Genomic DNA, 20963 nt, shown 5'->3' on the forward strand with positions numbered 1-20963 from the left:
GCGATGACATTTTTGTATTAAAGAAGAAAACTTTCTATATCGATTCTAATTATAAGCGATTTAGAAAGTAGTTTCTTTTTTTTTTATTTGTAAACACACAAACATACTACAAAAAATTGTGTAAATTGTGGCGGTTTTAATATGATAGTTTTGTAAAACTATCGCTTTTTCACTATTATATGGCGGTTTTTGAACCGCCACATTTTACATGAAAAATATGACAATTTTAACTGTCATTTTTTGAACCGCCATATTTTGCATTTAAAACATAGCGGTTTTAACTGCCACTTTTTTAATAAATGCTAGAAAAATAAAAATTAAAGGTTTCTTTATCGTATTTCCCCATCCATCAACCCAAAATTTGAACTTCCCTCCCTTAGTGCGTCTCCTTTCACGTTTCAGCCATTTCAGCCAAAATTTCAAATACACCCTTCCTCTCTTTGTGTGCTCCCATTTCAACCCCTTCCCTTCACAATTCAACATTTCAACACTTCGTGTACTCGTATCGGCTCGTTGTGTGCTCATTGCGTCTCGATGAGCTGCGTTTGTTTGCTCGTGTCTCCCTTCCCTTGCATTGCATCGTCTTTGAGTGTGTCTTCAGGTGTGTCTTCTCTTCTCTTCACATCGTATCGCATCACATCATTATTTATTGTTTTGTAATTAGGGTTCTTACATTTATGGTTTTTCCTCCCAAATTATAGTAGGAGCATATCTCTTATCTACCTTTGTGTGTGGTTTCTTGTGAGTCTGATTTCCCATTGTTTCGGTTGTTGTTTTTTGGCTAAATATTTTGTTGAGAAAGCATGGATAGAAATAATAGAATTGAAATCATCACTTTTATTTTACCGGTACTTGCTATTGTTGTTTATTTTCCCTTTCTCCACACTTAAAATGTTGTGATTTTCACTAGGAAGGAAGTTCGTCTAGTGAGGTTGGGAGTGCAAGGGTTCCTTTGCTTACCTGGGTTCATGATTCTGAGAGCTATTTTGCCTCTACTGCAATATCATATATTTTCTCATCTTGCACAACCAATAAGGAAGATTGTAAATCATCAACAAAACTAACAATGAATTATGTTTACTACTTAAGTTCTCATAAAGATTCATACCATTTGTAATTAGTCCAAGTCTTAAGTTTATTGACTCTACAAATAATTATGGAAATGCTTCATCAATCTTCTTCCATTGTGGAGAATTAGTCAGGAGTCGAAAAAGATTGTCATACTTTCTTCCATATACATGCCATGCCATTTTTTTGCTTCTTTAATGAAAAAAAATTGTTTCAACCTAGGTATTATGTGAAGGTATCGCAATTATTTCCTCATCGACACTATTTCCATCAACTTTCTTTTTAACCATGATAACTCACACGTTGAACACACCTTCAATGCAACAAACTTTTTTTTTGTACTACACAATCTTTAGAGCATTCATGTATCATTTTGTACTCAAAATCCATTAGACATAGAATTTTCTTTGTCTCATAGTTGCGATTAGTGTTAAGACTTTGGCAAATGTACCAAGTCGTGCAAGTAGTAACCGGTAAGACCGGGATATCGTTTCCCAAGAGACTCGTGTATACTAATTAATGCGTAATTAGTGAGTAATTTAAACTAATGAATAAATCCATATTTTGAGTTTCAATGTATGAAATTAAATTTTGCATAAATGATTAAAATTGAACTTTGGAAGTTAAAGGCACTTAGTGAATGGAAAAGATTAGAAATGATATGACTTGATATTGTCGGGGTTAGAATTCACCAACTATGCTCTCATGCAACTACAATTTGACGTCCTCTTCATTAATATGCTAATGCCATCCGACAATATTACTCAAAGCCTAATTCCTTAATGGATTGAGCCTAAATTTCCTTATTAAAAGTCAATTCCTTGAACTCTTAATAAGCAAATTTGCTTTATGCACTAAGGTTTAAGAAAACCAATGGGTCAAGCCCCATTCCTAGGTACAAGCTCCATTGAGTTTTCTTATTCCAAATCTAGGTTTCAAAAGATATTTCCACACCCAATGAACCAAAAATCATGCAATGGATGGCTAAATCAATCTAAGCATTAAGTGAAGAAACAAGAAGACTAGCAATTAATGAAAGAGTCATATATATAATCAAAACATTTGCATTTACACAAGAGTTTCGTGGCTACATCTAACCCCAACAAAAATGGGTTTAGCTCTCCATTGTCATGGAGAGCTCAAACTTGCAAATGGAAGAAATGGAAGAAAAAGAGATACAAAGAGGAAGATGGAGCTGTTCCCACAAGCCCTAAAACTCCTCCAAGCTCTCCAAATGTGTTTTTCGTGCCTCCAAAATGCCAAAGATCATTTTTCCCTCGCGAAAATAGAAGAAAAAGGGCCAACTTGCCACATCATCGAGACTGGCGCCTGGCGGAAGCTTCTCACCGCCAGGCGCTAGCTGCCAAATAGTGGTGAAAGTTTGCATGAACCCCCTGACAGTGTCCAGGTCCCGCCAGGCGGTGACTAACAGTAGTGCTTGGCTGGCGCTTGGCTGGCGGCCTCTTGCGCCTGGCGCTGGCTTTGTGTCGCCAGGCGTTCCTTTTGACATTTTCCTTCTTCTCCTTGCTGTTCCGGGTCACTCATTAGTCTGGGTTTTTGGAACAAAGCTTCCTATCTACAAAAAGGACACAAAAAAGGGGATTAATGGTATTTTTAAATCAATGTAACCCAAAATGTATTTATTTACAAAAGTGAGGTAAAATTGAGGATTAAGTAGGTTAAAAGCTTTGGAAGAGATGATTTTGCTAATAAAATATAGCTTGGATAATGGTAAAAATTAACATTATCAATTAGGTAATGTGTTATTTTTCTAGAAGTGTCTCTTTCAACATGTCATACAATTCTATGAAACTTTTATCAGTCCATCCATTTCAAAGTTGCTGATAATCATGTAAAGTCAGTGCATCCCAGGTATAATTGTTCCTCTAAATTAGACTTCAAAGAATCTTACAAATGAGCTCTTCCAAAATTTTCTTCACCAATATCATGTACCATGTCCTCTAAATGATTATTCATCCATCCAAATTGTATAACTCCGGACTATACCGAAGATGAATAAGTGATCAAATATTTTTCCTAAATCCTAACATATTTGATTTAGACAACAAAGACAAAGACAATAATATTGCAACAAATTCATCCAACTTAAGCATATTGCAAGAATTCAAATACTCCTTTTTTATAGTCTTCACTAACACAACATGCATTCATCTAGCTTTCAGCCTTAGCTATGTTGGTAACAAACTCCATTATTCTCACATTTGTATTTCTTACAACGCACTACAAGAAATTCATTGTTTATCGGCGAATTTGTTCCGATGGATCTACATCTGTCGATAATGTTTACTTACTGATGGATTTATCGATGGATGTTGATGATTTATTTACCGACAGACAGATATGTTGGTACTGTCATATGTGTAATTAGTTTGATAATTTCCGATGGAAGGATCTGTCGGTAATGTCCATGTTTAGTTGGTTTCTTATTTACTGACGACATTGTCATAGTTACAGAGGGATGAGATCCTTCGGTAAGTGTCTCGGTGAAATGAAAATTACATTTCACTTTCCCCTCCACCAAATTTAGTTTCCCCCAAATTGCCAGAGGTTTTCACCCTATGTTGCGCTGCTGCAATAGGATAAAAAACGTACTGTGAAGTTGTCGCTACCACCGTGAGTCTTCCATTTCGTTCATGCGCTGACAACTAGTGCCTCATCTTCCTCGTGGGTTCTCCAGTGCGTTCTTTCTATAGGGCAGTCTGTGAGCGTGTTCTAAAACGACACGTTCTCTGACAACCTCATTGTTGTAGTGGTAAGTCTCATTGGCCATGGTGTTTCTTGGTTTTGTTTATTCCCAAACTTGTTCTCATTGTCGTTCTTTTTGAAATTGGAAAGGGATATGAATTTGGGTTGTTGTTAGTAGTCGCAAGCGTGAAGCTATAATATTGTGAGCTATTTGTATAAGACTCGAGAAAATTAAATAGTTAATTAAATAATTATTTAATAATGGCAGGTAATAGAAGCATTTAAAGTATTTAATGCGGGTTGCTATGATGTAGAAAAGTACTAGCTCAAGTGGTTAAGAGTACTTTAATTGTGTGAGAGGACTTGGGTTCAAGTCCTATGTATGCCAATTGTGTGTTATTTAATTTATAAATTTTTATGCTCTATATTTGGATGTGGGACGTGATAACATAACCTTAGAAATTGAAGAATTATCACAATTGAGAATTGGTTGAATTGGTTATGCACTTGACTTGTTAATTGATTGGTTTGTGGGTTCAACACTTATTAAGAACAAAACTAATTTTCTTTTTGGCAAATTTTTGGTTGCATGGTATTGAAGAGACGTAGAAACCCTAACTGCATAGGGAGGCAGTCTAATGGGTTAGAAACCATCCAATAATGGTTCATGAGTAGTCATTAACAAGATACTTAAGGTATTTTCGTTTTTAGCATTAAGCACACTTAATTGGGTAGTAAGTGAGAGAGAGAAGGCTAATTGGAGAGGCAAAGGGTACTGCATTTGCGTGCAAGAATACTGAGTTTCCAAAAAGGGTAATACTGGTTGTAAGGGGTGGAGAGACTGGAAAACATATTGGAAGTGCAAGAGAGGACTAAGAAAGCTTTTGGATTAGAGCTACATCAAGAATTCGTGGTTTAGCAAGGAATTCCAGGTAAGAAGAGTTGTTTTCACATGATTTTAATTGTATTCACCATACTGTGCCTTGTATGATCATAAATGCATGAAATCTTTGCCTGGTCTGTGCTGTTTTCGCATTTTCTGGGTTTCTGCCTAGAAACCGCCTGGCGGGCATGCATGTGCCACCAGGCGGTTCATCAGTCTGTGCTTGGTTTGGGGTTTGTTAACTTAAACCGCCTGGCAGGGATGAATATCTGCCAGGCGGCGTGACAGTGCTCGCGGTCTTTGGGCTTGTTTTGATGTTGTTCAGTGTTGTTTTCTTAAAATTCTTCGTGTGATGGGTTTCCATTGGGATGATGATTCTATTTGAATGTGGAATTATACGTGAATGCTTTGATTGAGATGCTTATAACTCGGATTGGGAGTATAACCTGTAAGGGTTTCAAATACATGAGAATCGCATACTAAATTCTTGGAATTTATGTTAAGGATGTCTTAATCAAATTGATGTAGTGTTTTAGAGTAAATTAGTATCAAGGAGCTATATTATTACTAAATGGAGAGTGTATGGTGGTTATCTGGGAAGAAGAAGAGTGAGTTAGGTTCATGGGGAGTGCAAAAACGTGTGCAGGTGACCTGATGCTGGTATGCCGCCTGACGACCTCGTGCTGTCCGCCAGGCGATAATGTGTGGCAGCCCTGATTGGGTGTTGTTCTAGGGGTTACTGCGAGAGAGAGAGAGAGAAAGAAAGTCTTGGTGATTGAAAAAGTTTGGTGTAGTGGAAGAGAGAAAAATTATGAGTGAGAAGTTGGGGAGGAAAGGTAGCTTGAAAGGAGGCAATATACAGGGATAGGAAGTGGATTATGCTTATATGTAGTGTAATGAATAAGAGGAGTGCAACTGGAATATTTTGATGTCTAATAGAAACTGAACATGATGTTAAACTGATAGTTGATATTGTGGGTCAATGATAGTGAAGAGGAGTTTAGTTGAGAAGGATGGTAGATAAGTTGGAACTAAGAATTCTCGTGAGTTGGGCAAGAGGAATTGGAAGGAATAGTTGAAGGATGAAAGGATACATGAACTATTGATTTAGTATAGGAGTGTTATTAAGGAGCTTAATTGTGTGAAAGAAATATATGACAATGGGTTCTGTTATTGGTGAATTAAGACATGATGTCATGACATAAGTATAAATGAATCCCTAGTTGAAATGTTTGAATGGTAAAGATGGGTTATAGAGAAATCAAAATAGATTGGGATTGGTAGGAAATCAGAATTTAGTACTGAGACCCAAAGGCGAAATGTCCCTTAAAGTAATTTGGATTGTAGAACCAACCAAATTGAGTGCCAAAATCAGCTGCAGAATGTCTCTGGTATGGCGTCTGACAGCTTGCTGATAACCGCTAGGCGATAGACACAGCGTGAGAAAACCTTGCACTAAGAGACGCCTGGCGGTAAGGTGAGATCCGCCAGGCGATGATTGAAAAACAGTGGGTCTGTGGTAATGCTGGCGCTTGGCGGTGGGAAGGTACCGCCAGGCGGTCTGGGTCAGTTTAGCCTGGCAGCACTTGGTGTAGCGCCGGGCGAAAACCCAACAGATTATGACTTGTGTGCTTTGTTTTTAAGCGATAATGCTATACTTGGATCGAGAGATGCTGTGACATGAGCGGGTAAGTTCATGGATGGTGGTTAACATGTGATGATATGAGCGGTGTAACATCCCTGGCTACCCCTCCTCGGGCCCCAGAGGCTGTCAGGTTACTACAGCCCAATGCACCCCAACCCCTCACCCTTCTCCGTCCATTCATACTGGGTGGGTTGTTGCCAGTGGGAATCGAACCCCCAACCTGACCTTTAACACCTCTGGCTCACCAGCAGATGCTACCAGTTGCGCTGCAGCACAACTGGTAGCATCTGCTGGTGAGCCAGAGGTGTTAAAGGTCAGGTTGGGGGTTCGATTCCCACTGGCAACAACCCACCCAGTATGAATGGACGGAGAAGGGTGAGGGGTTGGGGTGCATTGGGCTGTAGTAACCTGACAGCCTCTGGGGCCCGAGGAGGGGTAGCCAGGGATGTTACAAAAAAGTGCACTTTTTTGTAACATCCCTGGCCCGCCAGACCATGTCAGGTTACTGCAGCCCAATGCACCCCAACCCCTCACCCTTCTCCGTCCATTCATACTGGGTGGGTTGTTGCCAGTGGGAATCGAACCCCCAACCTGACCTTTAACACCTCTGGCACACCAGCAGATGCTACCAGTTGTGCTGCAGCGCAACTGGTAGCATCTGCTGGTGTGCCAGAGGTGTTAAAGGTCAGGTTGGGGGTTCGATTCCCACTGGCAACAACCCACCCAGTATGAATGGACGGAGAAGGGTGAGGGGTTGGGGTGCATTGGGCTGCAGTAACCTGACATGGTCTGGCGGGCCAGGGATGTTACAAAAGCAGATGCTCAGCACAACTGGTAGCATCTGCTGGTGTGCCAGAGGTGTTAAAGGTCAGGTTGGGGGTTCGATTCCCACTGGCAACAACCCACCCAGTATGAATGGACGGAGAAGGGTGAGGGGTTGGGGTGCATTGGGCTGCAGTAACCTGACATGGTCTGGCGGGCCAGGGATGTTACAAGCGGGGAGGTTCATATCCAATTACTCTCACGTGGGGATACGAGCGAGGTAGGTTCGTATGTTCTGTGCTCACGTTTGAGAGATGACACGTGCGGGGAAGTACGAGGCTGGTGGATGACATGTGTTGGACTACGGGCGGGTAGGTCCATAGAGCAGGACTACGAGCGGGGAGGTTCGTAGAGAAGAACTACGAGCGGGGAGGTTCGTAGAGGCAGGACCACGAGCAGGCAGGTTCGTGTGAGCATCATATTCTCGAGTCCAAGGCTAACCGTTTGTGTGAATTGAAGGCTAAACAATCTTGGGGTTAAGGTCTTGGCCAAGAACTAAGTAGGTTGAACTAGACGGGTGTATGATTTATCTGATGCTAATATATATGTATATATACATGTTGTTTTATTTCTCAGCTCACCCTTTCTGTTTGTGTATGGCGATAATCGTGTAATTCGTTACACGGGAGCAAATGTTGCTATAGGTGATGCTGAGGACGCTCAGGCGACGGAGTGAGGGCTAGCTGGGATTAAGCTAGGATTATATTTATGATGTTCATTTATGCTTTATTTGGATTTTTTAAAATTGTAAAGTTTTAAATACTATGAGTTTAAATATTGTGGCGTGATGTTTAAACATATTTAATTTTCCCGCGTCTTGGGAATAATAATATTGTGAGGTATTATTTTATTTTCTTTATGTGATTACTTAAATTAGTAATATTCCTTAGGGATGTTACAGTTTGCGTGTGACCTGAGACATTGCTAGGTTTGATCAACTTCCCTTTTTGAATTTATTGCATTTCTGAATTTATTGTTATGTTCGAGCCCAAATTGATTTCTTGATTTCAGACTTGGGTTCCATTAAGCTATTAAGTTGATTCATGGATTGTCTGATTGTGTTCATGTCTCATGCAAGCATATTGTGATTCATTTGCATCTTGCAATGTCCAGCTCAATGGCATTCTACATCATATTAGCTTAGAACGGATTGCTCATGGCCGAGTCCTATTTTAGTGGCATTCTGCATTTTTGGATTTTATTCTGCACCACTGCACTAAACCACGAATGAGTTTTTTCTTTTATCCTATAATTGGGTTGTTCACGATGTTATGATGCTATACTTGCTCAAGCATACACTAAGTCATGCACTTAAATAGCCACCACCTTTTTCACCTTGAATTGTGCTAAAATGCATTTGTTGTGCTGCATTCTTTACTGCACTAAAGTGTATGGATTAAAAATTTTGTGTTTGTTGTTGTTATAGCATTTATTAGATTCCTTTTGTGTGATTGTTTTCTTTAAATAATACTAGGTTAGTTCTCTTTTCTTTTTCATTAGTCTAGGAATAGTTTTCAATTTTAGTTTTCCTTTTTCTAATCATCTCTTTCTAACTACCAGTTCACTAACATGTTCTGTTTTCAAGTTCTCAAATTTTGGTTGTCAAGTTTTTGTTGAAGTTTGGGCACTAGTTTACTCCTTTCTTCCTTTCTTTGCTTGAGTCGCTAACTTTGTTTTGCTGAAGCAATTTAGTTTTACTAAGTACTTATACTAATTTAATTTTGCTAACTTTTTGGCTGATTCTATCAGTGCTAACTCTGGATTTTTGTAGTGACCACTAAAAATAGTTTTCCCTCTTGTACATATTTCACCACATGGAAGAGTTTCAAGAGGGTTGTATCCCATCTCTAGAACCTCCACCACCCTTATTGTATATTGACACAACTCCAACAGTACCAACCATACACATTTCATCAGGAAAACCAAGAGTTATTGGTCCACATGTTTTAGTGAAACCTGGATAAACCATTCTGTCACATGCTGTTTTGTCTTAACATAAACATTTTTTCATTAAAACTATATAAATCATTTTTCAATTAGTGACATTCTTTTAACAGCGAGAATGCGCTGAATTAGATTTTTAATTACCATAGCCATGGCATACAAAGGCACAAATAGTGACACGCAAGACCTCTTCCACCTCAGGGCTCAATTATGCTCCACTAGTAGGATGTTCCTTTATTTTCTCCTTTGCTAATATAGTGCAATTTTCATATTTGAGTTTAGTTTAGCATAAATCTAGGTTCAGATTTTAGAAATCTCTTTCCAAATATGCTACTTAGAGATGATAGCATTTATGTTCATTAACAAATGGCTGATGTAATTCTATGGTAAACAGATATTGCTCTTGCAAAAGTAGAGAAAGGGAAAAGGTTGTCTAATGTGAATTCATGGGAAGGAAGTGAAAAATCCAAAATTGCTATCTGTTGTTGTTACTTGTGATAAAGCAAGTCTTGAAGCTTAGCTAAAAAATTTGAGGTAATACTTGTTGTTCAGTTGCATTTAACACAATGACTTTGATTTTTGTTGGGTCTTTTTCTTGTATTGTTGAACTTCAAATCCATGTTGCACTTATAATTTCCTCCACCATTGTTAAACTATAATGGATCAAATATATGTACTTCAAATAAATCTAATTTCTAATCCAGCCCAACCCATTTGGTTTAGCTAAATTTAGAAAAAAGTTGTATGCTAGCCCATTATTTCATTTCGCTTTCTATTTTCTAATCTTTTTTAAGTTGATCTACCTTATCTAACCTTTTATATGTTTCGTAAAATAATATTTGCACCCTTCTTAGACTTATAGTACAACTCTTTGTTGTCCTTGAAACTATAGCCATAATCCATATGAACTTTTATGCATCATTAAACATGTTATATTGAAAGTATAATTACTTTTTTAGTTAGATTCATCCTCTAACATTAAACATATTATAATTATTTGAATTTGAATGGTACTATATTAATTTTCCCCTTTTCCTTGCATAGTCACATTTTCCTTGTTATAATTGTTTTTAAAGAGACTGTAACTTTATATTCTTGGATCCATCTTGGATCCATTTTACTATAACTAGGTAATTCCAATTACCACTTTTGGTCTGCATAGTCATGGGACTTGCATTCCAATTAGGACAATGATGTTTGGTTACTATTTGGATATCTTACACAATAAGTGAGATATATCCCCACATTGCTCCACTTAATTTCAATTCTCCCTTTGACAATTTAATTTAAGGCCTTTATTGTCTTATAGAACATGGGCGAACCTCCTTTCAATCGTACTTGGATGTATGATCCTTGTTATAGTTGTAAAAGGGGGTTGAAGGAGTCTATTACATGAAGGTGATAATTTTGTCCCAAGAGATGGTGTACGTAGTGTTGAAATGGAGAAATTGTGTGACACGAAAGAGATGGTCAAGAATGCTTTGTGTCAATTTCAATCAACCCAACAACCCAACGACACTAACTTAGAAGAGTGTTCTAATGAATCCCCACAAAGGTTTTATAATTTTTTGGTGGAGGCAAATCAATCTTTATTTGAAGGGGGTGAGAGACTCTAAATTGTCAATATGTGTTAGACTTTTATTTTATAAGTCTAATTGGAATATTCCCAACCTATGCTTAGAGGCTTTCACCAAACTTTTGTTAGATCTTACACCACCAAATATGAGCTTGTCAAAGAGTTATTATGACGCTAAGAGGTTAGTATTAAAGTTGGGATTTGAGGCTAAGAAGATTAATTGTTGCTTGAATGTAAATTTTGTAACAAACCAAGATATCACCCACTTCATCAAGTATCAAGGCTCAAAAAATCAATTGCAGTTAAGTCAACGTTCTATTTGCCTATAATCCCAAGATTACAAAGGATGTATCCATTTGAAAGGTATTAAAGGACCTCCCTATTCATATTTATAATTAATTTTGTCACCAATTTTTTTCATCATGATGTATTTTTTTATTTGTATAAATTCATGGGTGATTCAAAATGATCAATAAAAAATAAAGTCAGAGTTGAAGGTTCTATTTGTGCGTCTTATTTACAACATGAGACAACATACTTTTGTTCTCATTACTTCAACAACTTCATGTTGTCACCACACAATTGGAGAAATGAAGTTGAATGTCAAAGAGATGTGTCAAAGTTGTTTGTTTTTCAACAACAAGGTCGACATGCAGAAAAATAATCGATTCATTGGTTAACTAATGTCGAGTTCAAATATGCTTATGTTCATGTGTTAATCAATTGCACTGAAGTCAAGCCATATCTTGAGTAAGTTATATCCTTCTTTGTGAACAACTTTGTGGTCAATTATATATAAGCCTCTAAAAATTTACCATTGGAATTTATTTTTGCCAGCTTATTCCTTATGTACTTTCAAATACTTGAGATCAGTGCTTGTGCTCATATTCATTCAGAGTTTCCTGAATGGTTCCAATATCAAGTATGAATTGTACCATTAATTACACAACAAATGGATTTTAATGTATCATAATTCTACATCTATCTTTCTATATTTGTAGGTTTATAACGAGCCATTAAGTGTTAGGAACCAAGACCTAATGGATTTGTCAAATTGGCCCGTGAAATGTGTCAAAGAATGGCACACGTACTTTGTGAATGGGTACAAGTTCCATACTAATGCATGGAGCAAATGGAAAAAGACTATAAATAGTGGTGTTCATGTCAAGGGCCTTACCAAAGGAGGTGAAGATGATTTTTATGGGATCATTCATAGAATATATGAACTATAGTACCATACTTCTAATAAACCGAAGAAAATTGTACTTTTTTTTGTGTGAATGGTTTGATCCCTCAAGAAAAGTTACAAGAGTGGATCCTAAATATAACATTGTGGACATTCACATGACTTCAAGGTACCAACGATTTGATCCATTTATTTTGGCATACAATGTTAGACTAATATATTATGTACAATATCCACCATCTCGAAAAGACAACTGTGGTTGATGTGTTGCAATTAAAACAAAGCCAAGAGATCACATTGAATCAAATGAGGTGGAAGACAATATCCCTGACCAAGTTGATGAAATGTCACATGCCAACGAAGTAATTGAAGTAGAACGTGTATTTGGATTTCATCACATAGAAGGTCATGATGAAGAGCTGGAACAAGAGGAGGAGGATGAGGAGGAAGAAGAAGAAGAGGAGAAGGAAGAAGAAGATCTAGATGAAGAAGAAGTGGAGGAAGAGGAGGAGGACGATGAGGATGGAAGTGATGCTAATGACTAATTTTTTCTTTTTTGTTTTAGTACTTGAACTTTTTAATATGTCTGATTTTTTTTTCATTTCCTTAGAACTTTTTGTTGTTGTACTTCAACTTTTTTAATATGTCTAATGAATACTTATTAAGTTGTTGATATATTTGTTTGTTATCATACACCATCTTAATTTGTTTGAAACTTAGATCGTAAACTTCATACACCATGTCACCAGGAGATCACCTCGACCAGCCCTAGTTGACAAGGGGAAAGGTATTGCAAAACCAAGAAAGAGACGTAATAATTATGTTCTTCGGATTCCACTCAGACCCATCACCCCTACCACGGGCTTACATATGCCATCCTTATCTTCCCCAACTCCACCCACAAGGTTACATAACCCTACTTCTATCCTGGTGATTCATATGTCGTCCTCATCTTCTCAACCTCCACCCACAGGGTTGCATACCCCTGTTGTTGCTCCTAGGCCTCCTTCTGTACCACCCTCACATATACCATCCTCATCTTCCTCAACTCCACACACAAGGTTACATACCCCTTCTGCAGACATTGAAGCATCCCTTTCACCTCATATTGTACCATCCTCAGCCTCAATTGGTGGTCCATCTTCTGCTATTGGTCAACGGTCTGAACCATCTGCAGTTACAGGTGATATAGTTGCCCCACAATCTATGGTTGATCCTGATTTAGATGCAAAACATGAGCCTCCTCTACAGGACTGCCCGATGATTGAACTTATCAGTCGAGGGTAATATTTCAATTCAATTATTCTCATTGTTTATATTATGTAACTTCTTTCATCTTCTGTCAATTTTCCATGAATTCTAAGTTTGATCCATTTAGAGTTGCTTCACAGGATATCACAAAGACAATCAAGCAACAATTTCTTAATCCTTGGCCATAATGGGGAACAATACCTGAAAAAGACAAGGATATTTTCTAACAACATTTGAAGGTAACGTGTTCTAACTTATTATATAGGTAAATTAAGTTGTTAACTACTATTCCATGCTTAATATACTTATAATGTTTTATGTGTTTAAATTGTGTTGTTATAGAGGAGAGTTTAGTGGGCACTAGAGCATGAAATTGAAATTAAGAGAAATTTCAACAGTAGAGTTTCTCATCGTCTATCTGAACTGTTTAGAGACGCTAGAATGGCTAGAGAAAGGTCAGAATGGATTCCTAATGATATGTGGACAAGGTTGCTAAAACATTGGTATCTCAAAGTTATCAAAGCAAATGTATTGCAGCAAAAAAGAATAGGGCTTTTGAAACGGGGGCCCTACACATAGGTGGATCCATTACCACTCACGAGCATGCCCTTCGCATGGTATACACATTAACTATTTGTATTTGTCACATTTGAACTACATTTTTAAAGTTTGAAAATCAGATTAAATCTAACATTATAACATATTTTGTTGCAGGCACATGAGTTGGGACAACATGTGTTTCTTTATGAAGTCTTTCAGCAGACACATATCCGGAAGGGTACTAGCGAGTATGTGGATGAAAGGTTTAGGAAGACAAATGCAAATCTCTTCTACTGTTCAATATTATTTACTCTTAAACTTATATGTGTATCCCACCACATAATAATAATTGTTCATTTTTTACTTACAGGAAGAATTTCAGATTAGGCTTTCTCAAGTTAGATCTGAGGTTTCCTCATGTGCTGATGGAACACAAGAGTAGTCCTCTGCTGATCCTACACAGGATGAGAATATCAGGACTAGGTGTTGGATTGAGACAATATGAGGAAAAAAAGAAAGGAAGACTTTATGGGATTTGTCAACTTATTTCAAAATATACGAGTTCAAATGAAAGCCCGAACCAACTACCAGCTTCTTCCTCTTCTAATATTGAGGACCTTGATAATATTAGGCAACAAATTTCACGCAGCTTGGAGGAAAATGAGCAATTGAGGTCTGAGTTTCGATCCTATCAATCATTAGTCCTACAATATCTGCCTCTTGATGCTTGTTGAGAATAAAAAAAATAGGGATTGAGATTAATCTCCCTTGTGTATAAACCACACATAGGGTAATCTATTTATAATAGAGAGAGGTACAAGTAAAAAGAGTAACTGAAAATAAAAAGATTAAATAGAAGATATTGTTTGATATTGTGGTTATCAATATCTAACAATATCTTAATAATATCAAACAATATCTAACACTCCCCCTCAAGCTGGAGCATACAAATCGTATGTGCCAAGCTTGTTACAAATATAATCAATTCTAGGCCCCCGTAAAGACTTAGTAAAAATATCTGCTAACTGATCACTTGAGTTAACAAATTCAGTCTTGATGTCTCCAGACAAAACCTTTTCTTGAATGAAATGACAATCAATCTCAATGTGTTTGGTCCTCTCATGAAAGACAAGATTAGAGCTAATATGAAGAGCAGCTTGATTGTCACACATAAGTGTCATTTGAGTAACATCTCCAAATTGTAACTCTTGAAGCAATTGCTTGAGCCAAACAAGTTCACAGGCAGCTGAGGCCATAGCTCTATATTCTGCTTCTGCACTGGATCTTGCTACAACACTCTGTTTCTTACTTTTCCACGAGATCAAGTTACCACCAATGGAGACACAATACCCAGATGTAGATCTTCTATCAGAAGGAGATCCTGCCCAATCAGCATCTGAATAGCAAACAACTCTTGAATGATTATTAGAACCATATAACAATCCTTTTCCAGGAGATCTTTTAATATACTTCAAGATACGAATGACTGCATTCCAATGATCTTCACATGGGGAATTAAGAAATTGGCTTACCACACTGACTACAAAAGAAATGTCAGGACGAGTAACGGTAAGATAATTTAATTTTCCAACTAATCTTCTATACTGCTCAGGATCAGATATAGGCTCCCCCTGATTTGGTAGAAGTTTAGTATTGGGATCCATGGGTGTATCAATAGACTTTGAACTCACCAACCCAGTTTCCTCCAGAATATCCATGGCATACTTTCTTTGAGATATAACAATACCATCATTGCACTGTGCCACCTCAATACCCAAGAAATATCTGAGTTTGCCAAGATCTTTTGTCTGAAAATGGTGACAGATATGTTGTTTCAACTGAGAGATGCCATGGTTGTTACTCCCTGTAAGAACGATGTCATCAACATATACTATCAAGTAAACACATCCAGCACTCGAGTGTTGATAAAAAATAGAATGATCTGTTTCACACCGAGTCATACCAAATTGTTGAACAACATTGCTAAACTTTCCAAACCAGGCCCTAGGAGATTGTTTTAGGCCATATAGTGATTTGCGAAGACGACATACCATCCCAAAAGACTCCCCCTGAGCAACAAACCCTGGAGGTTGCTCCATATAGATTTCTTCTTGCAAATCACCATTGAGGAAAGCATTTTTAACATCCAGTTGATAAAGAGGCCATTGTTGAAGAGCAGCCATGGCGATAAATAAACGAACAGAAGCCATCTTTGCCACGGGGGAAAAAGTATCGCCATAATCCAAATCAAAAATTTGAGTATAACCTTTTCGGAGGGCAATGGGAAGGTTAGACTCAGGTGTCAGAGCCGGAGGAGACAGAGCAGTTGGCACTTGAGTGGAGTCACATGGTGGTAGTTGTGATCGGTTTCGGCGACTATAAACCTGAAGAGGTGGTGGAGAAGCGGACTGTGGAGCAGGAACCGATGGTGACGAAGACACAGTAAGAGGGTCAAAAACAAGAGGAACATTAAAGGTATGAGAAGAGGTGTCAAAACTAGATGGAGGTAGAGGTGAAGTTTGACTCTTAAAATAAAGGGAGAACTCATCAAAGGTGACATCTGCAGACACAAAATAACGATTAAGAAAAGGAGAAAAACATTTGTATCCTTTTTGTGATCTTGTAAACCCTAAGAAAACACACTTATGTGATCTAGGAGAAAGCTTGTCAAGACCAGGACTAAAATTATGAACAAAACATGTAGACCCGAAAACTCTTAGAGGTAAGGGATGAAGAGAGTCATGAGGAAATAAAATGGAATGAGGGATGTTATTCTTTAAAACCGAAGAAGGCATGCGATTAATAAGATAACATGCAGTAAGAATAGCATCACCCCAAAAATGTTCAAGAACCGCTCCATGAATTAAAAGAGTGCGAGTGGTTTCAATAAGATGTCTATTTTTACGTTCAGCTACACTATTTTGTTGAGGGGTATAAGCACAAGAAGTTTGATGCAGAATACCGTGAGAAGCCATAAATTGTTTAAAAGAATGAGAAAGATATTCACGGCCATTATCACTGCGCAAAACTCGAATAGAAACACCGAACTGAGTTTTAATTTCATGAAAAAAAGATTGAAAGATATGAAATAATTCCGAACGATGTTTCATTAAAAATAACCAAGTACATCTAGAATAATCATCAATGAAAGTAACAAAATATTGAAAACCTAAAGTAGACTTAACGCGTCTAGGACCCCAAATGTTAGAGTGAACCAATGCAAAAGGGGATGAAGCACCACGTGTGACACTACGAGGAAAGGAAGTACGACTATGTTTGCCTAATTGGCATGACTCACACACCAAATGAGATAATTTGGACAAGGCAGGGACAAGCTGTTGTAACTGAGCATGAAGAAGAGAGGGAGACTCCATAACTGCACCAACTTGTGTAGAAGGATGGAGATGATAAAGACCATGAGACTCACATCCTGTGCCAATCACCTGTTTCGAACTCCGGTCCTGTAAACACACAGAATTTTGGGTAAAAGAAACAACACAATCAAGAGAACGAGTTAGACGACTAATGGACAACAGGTTAAAAGGAGACCCAGGGACATAAAGAACATTATCAATGGTTAAAGAAGGAAAAAGTTTAACAGTGCCAACACCATGAGATGAGACTCTAGAACCATCAGCTAGTGTAACAGAAGGTAAATGATTAGGAGAGGATAAAGAAGAGAACAAAGATTTGTTACCAGTAATATGATCAGTGGCTCTTGAATCAAACACCCAAGGACAAAGAGAAGAAGATCGAGTCAGACCAACAAAAGATGTACCTGTGTGAGCGATAGATGCAGTGGAACTAGAAGACTCATGATCCTTATACCATTTGAGAAATTTGTTGAACATAGCAGGTGTATCAGGTGAAACAGAAGGAGGATCCCCAGTAGAGGAAGGTGGGAAAAGGTTGGTCTGAACAGCTGCAGCAGAGCGAGGAAGACGTCCATGCAATGCATAACACCGGTCAATCTTGTGACTTGGCTTGCCACAATGTTCACACTCATGTAATGCATAACACTTGTCAATCTTGTGACCGAGCTTGCCACAGTGGTCACACTTAGGACGCCCTTTTCCCTGTTTGCGAGGGCGAGTCCGGTCATCATGATGAGATACCAATGCAGAAGAATCATCAACAGAAGCAGGTGTATCAGTGTTAGGTTGTTCTGGTACACGCAAAAGAGTAGAGCATGTTGAAGTTAAGGTGGGGACAACCGGGGAACCCAAAATTTGATCACGAATATGTGAATATTTATCAGCAAGTCCGTGTAATGCTCCGAGCATGAAGAACTTTGAGCGTTGTTCGATCTCCGTGGCAGGGTCGGGGGAAGGAGGCAATAATTCATTGAATTCATGAAATAGAGCATGAATTTTGCCCATATAATCAGTCATAGAGTCTTGATGTTTAGAGGAAATAAGCGTTGCAAATTTAGAACAGACACCATAGAGACATTGAGTATCATTGGTGTATAATAACTTGGCATGCTCCCAGATTTGAGCACACGTTTCGTAGGAACGAAAAAGTTGCTTTAACGAAGGATCAAGAATACCCTTAAGAACCACACATAATTGAGCATCAATGGTTTCCCAATGGTCGTTCTCAGCAGGAGTGAGAGTAGATGCTTTCGGGGCAAGATGATCAAGATACCTCTGACTCTTAAGCCATAAGCGGACGTCTGATGACCATGTGGCATAATTATGGCCAGTTAACTTGTCAATGGATAAGTGTACATTAACATAGTTAGTGTAGATGGACGGGTCAGACACACTAGAAGAGTTTTTAGAATGGGAAGAGGCAGTGGAAGACGCCATGGAGGAGGCACGACTTCAAGGTTGCCGGTCAGAATTGGCACTCCAGCAACAGAGGTCCAACGGCGAAGGTCCGGCAAGGTCCGGCGAAGATCCGGCGAAGATCCGACAAAAGTCCGGCGAAGGTCCGACAAAAGTCCGGCGAAGGTCCGGCGAAGGTCCGACGGTGGTCCGGCGGTGGTTCGGCGGCGGTCCGGCGGCGACAGAGGCAGAGGCAACGACGAAAAGAAAAGATACCTTAAGCTCTGGATACCATGTTGAGAATAAAGAAAATAGGGATTGAGATTAATCTCCCTTGTGTATAAACCACACATAGGGTAATCTATTTATAATAGAGAGAGGTACAAGTAAAAAGAGTAACTGAAAATAAAAAGATTAAATAGAAGATATTGTTTGATATTGTGGTTATCAATATCTAACAATGCTCATGCTTGTCTTTAGTAGCCACAGCCACAACAACCAAACCCTACTCAACAGAACTCTGAAATCCCTCAACCTCATTCTCACCAACAAAATAATGAAGAGGATGATAATCTAAATGAAGAATCTTCTCCTGATTATGAAGATTATTAGCTCTTCACGTCCTTAAGAAAAACTTTCTTCAGCATGTACTTAATAAACTTGTGTACTATTATTCTTACTTGGTATTGATCGTGCTTATGTAATATTTGACAAACATTCCTATGCTACATATTATTTTGTATGTTTTATAAACAATTTAGTGTGTCATGTGATATATATTGTAATGGAGTTTGATAATGATACAATATTTGATATAATGTTGGAATGTTGGAATGCTGGATTTGTCTATGTTGGAATTTCTATATGCAGGTACTGTGGAATGTTAAACAAACAAATAAACCCAAACCAAATTTATAAAATTACCAACGGCCAAATCCGTCGAAAAATCCATTCGTGCAACCACTGCCATTATTGACGGATTTGTCCGTCAATAATTACTGATGGACAGATCCTTCGGTAATAACCGACGGCTTGGCTGATGGATGCGTCTATCGGTAATTACCGACGAACTTTATAATCTGTCGGTAAAGTATTACCGACGATAAGTTTTCTAACGAATTTTTTGTCGTCAAAAGTTCGTCGGTAAAACATCATTACCGACGGATTAGAGCCATTACCGATGGATTCTGACCTTCGGTAATAAGCGTTTTTTTTGTAGTGAGGTGAGACCCTACCCTTTTGGAAAAACATTTTACATAAGCTCTAATATGGACACAAAGAAATTTATCATCACAAATTTGATAAAAAATTTAGTAGCATTTCACATTGGTCTTCGAAGTATACAAAATGAAAATGGTCACTCATAATCACAATCAAGTATATATCCGAAAACAACAAAAAATGGTTCTAACCGAAATTTTATCAAATTTATGCGTAGACTTATACTGTACACTTTTAATGAATTATGAAAATAATTTTTTCAAATTGTCCAATTGAACAATTCAAAATTTAATACAAACAATTAATGTTTAATCATTTGAACTAAATCTCAAATGGAAATTAAGATTTACTCAATGTCTACGTCTAAAATTATAATTTAAATAACTAATTAATCAATTTCACTATAGTTTCTACGAATTTTTAAGACTATTTAAAAATAAAAACTTTGAACAAAGCCTAAATCCTAAATCATAAAACTCATATTCAATCCAAACAAAGAGAACATTCAAGCACGATCATGACTAAGTTTCCCAAAACAGTCACGGTTTAAGAAGTGTAGGAAACTAACATCAATTTAGCAAAATAAACGGAGAGAAAGTTGTATCATGAATAAATGCCGATGGGAAATGAACAAAGAACCTCTTTTGGCCACCAATCCAAGCCCTACAATGTATAACCTTTATCATCGGAGAAGATAACCTAAGTGGAAACTTACGTAAGTGTCAAACATAAAAAAGTCTCTTTAACGTCTGACTGGTAGTTGGACATAAAGATTGTTCATTTATATATAAGTATGCCGTTGTGATTTTTTACGTGTGTTGGTTTCGTGTCAAACATAAATTTTGTGACGTTAATGACTTTTTTTTTGCGTTACTGATCTTACGCTTCTTGTAAACTACATCTATTATTCGCTATAGTCTTTGTAGTGTGTGTCTACTCTTCTCTTGAAGACTTTGTCTAAATTTCTTTGCATGCATATAGGATTTGTCAAACTTTATATAATCATGTAATCTTATACAACTATATATATTACTTGTTTGTTTCACACTAAATAATCTTGTTAGACACACCAAAACATAATGTTAGTTATTATCACCAAAACCATGTGTGTTTATGATAAAATTATTAATTTAGACATTTGTATAATCATATGAAACTCTTTTATGCCTTATCATCACTTGTGTGTGTATATTACTATTAACTTAAATTATATTCAAGTAAATATCTAAAAATAATTTCCTAATCCTTAACATACAAACAACTATTATTTTTTCTAATTGGATTTTACTAATTCTTTCTTATCCTGATTTCCTTGGAATTTATAAGTTGAAGCATTTTCAACTGGTTGACCA

Source organism: Vigna unguiculata, chromosome 4, assembly GCF_004118075.2.
Source record: "Vigna unguiculata cultivar IT97K-499-35 chromosome 4, ASM411807v1, whole genome shotgun sequence".
Taxonomy (NCBI): domain Eukaryota; kingdom Viridiplantae; phylum Streptophyta; class Magnoliopsida; order Fabales; family Fabaceae; genus Vigna; species Vigna unguiculata.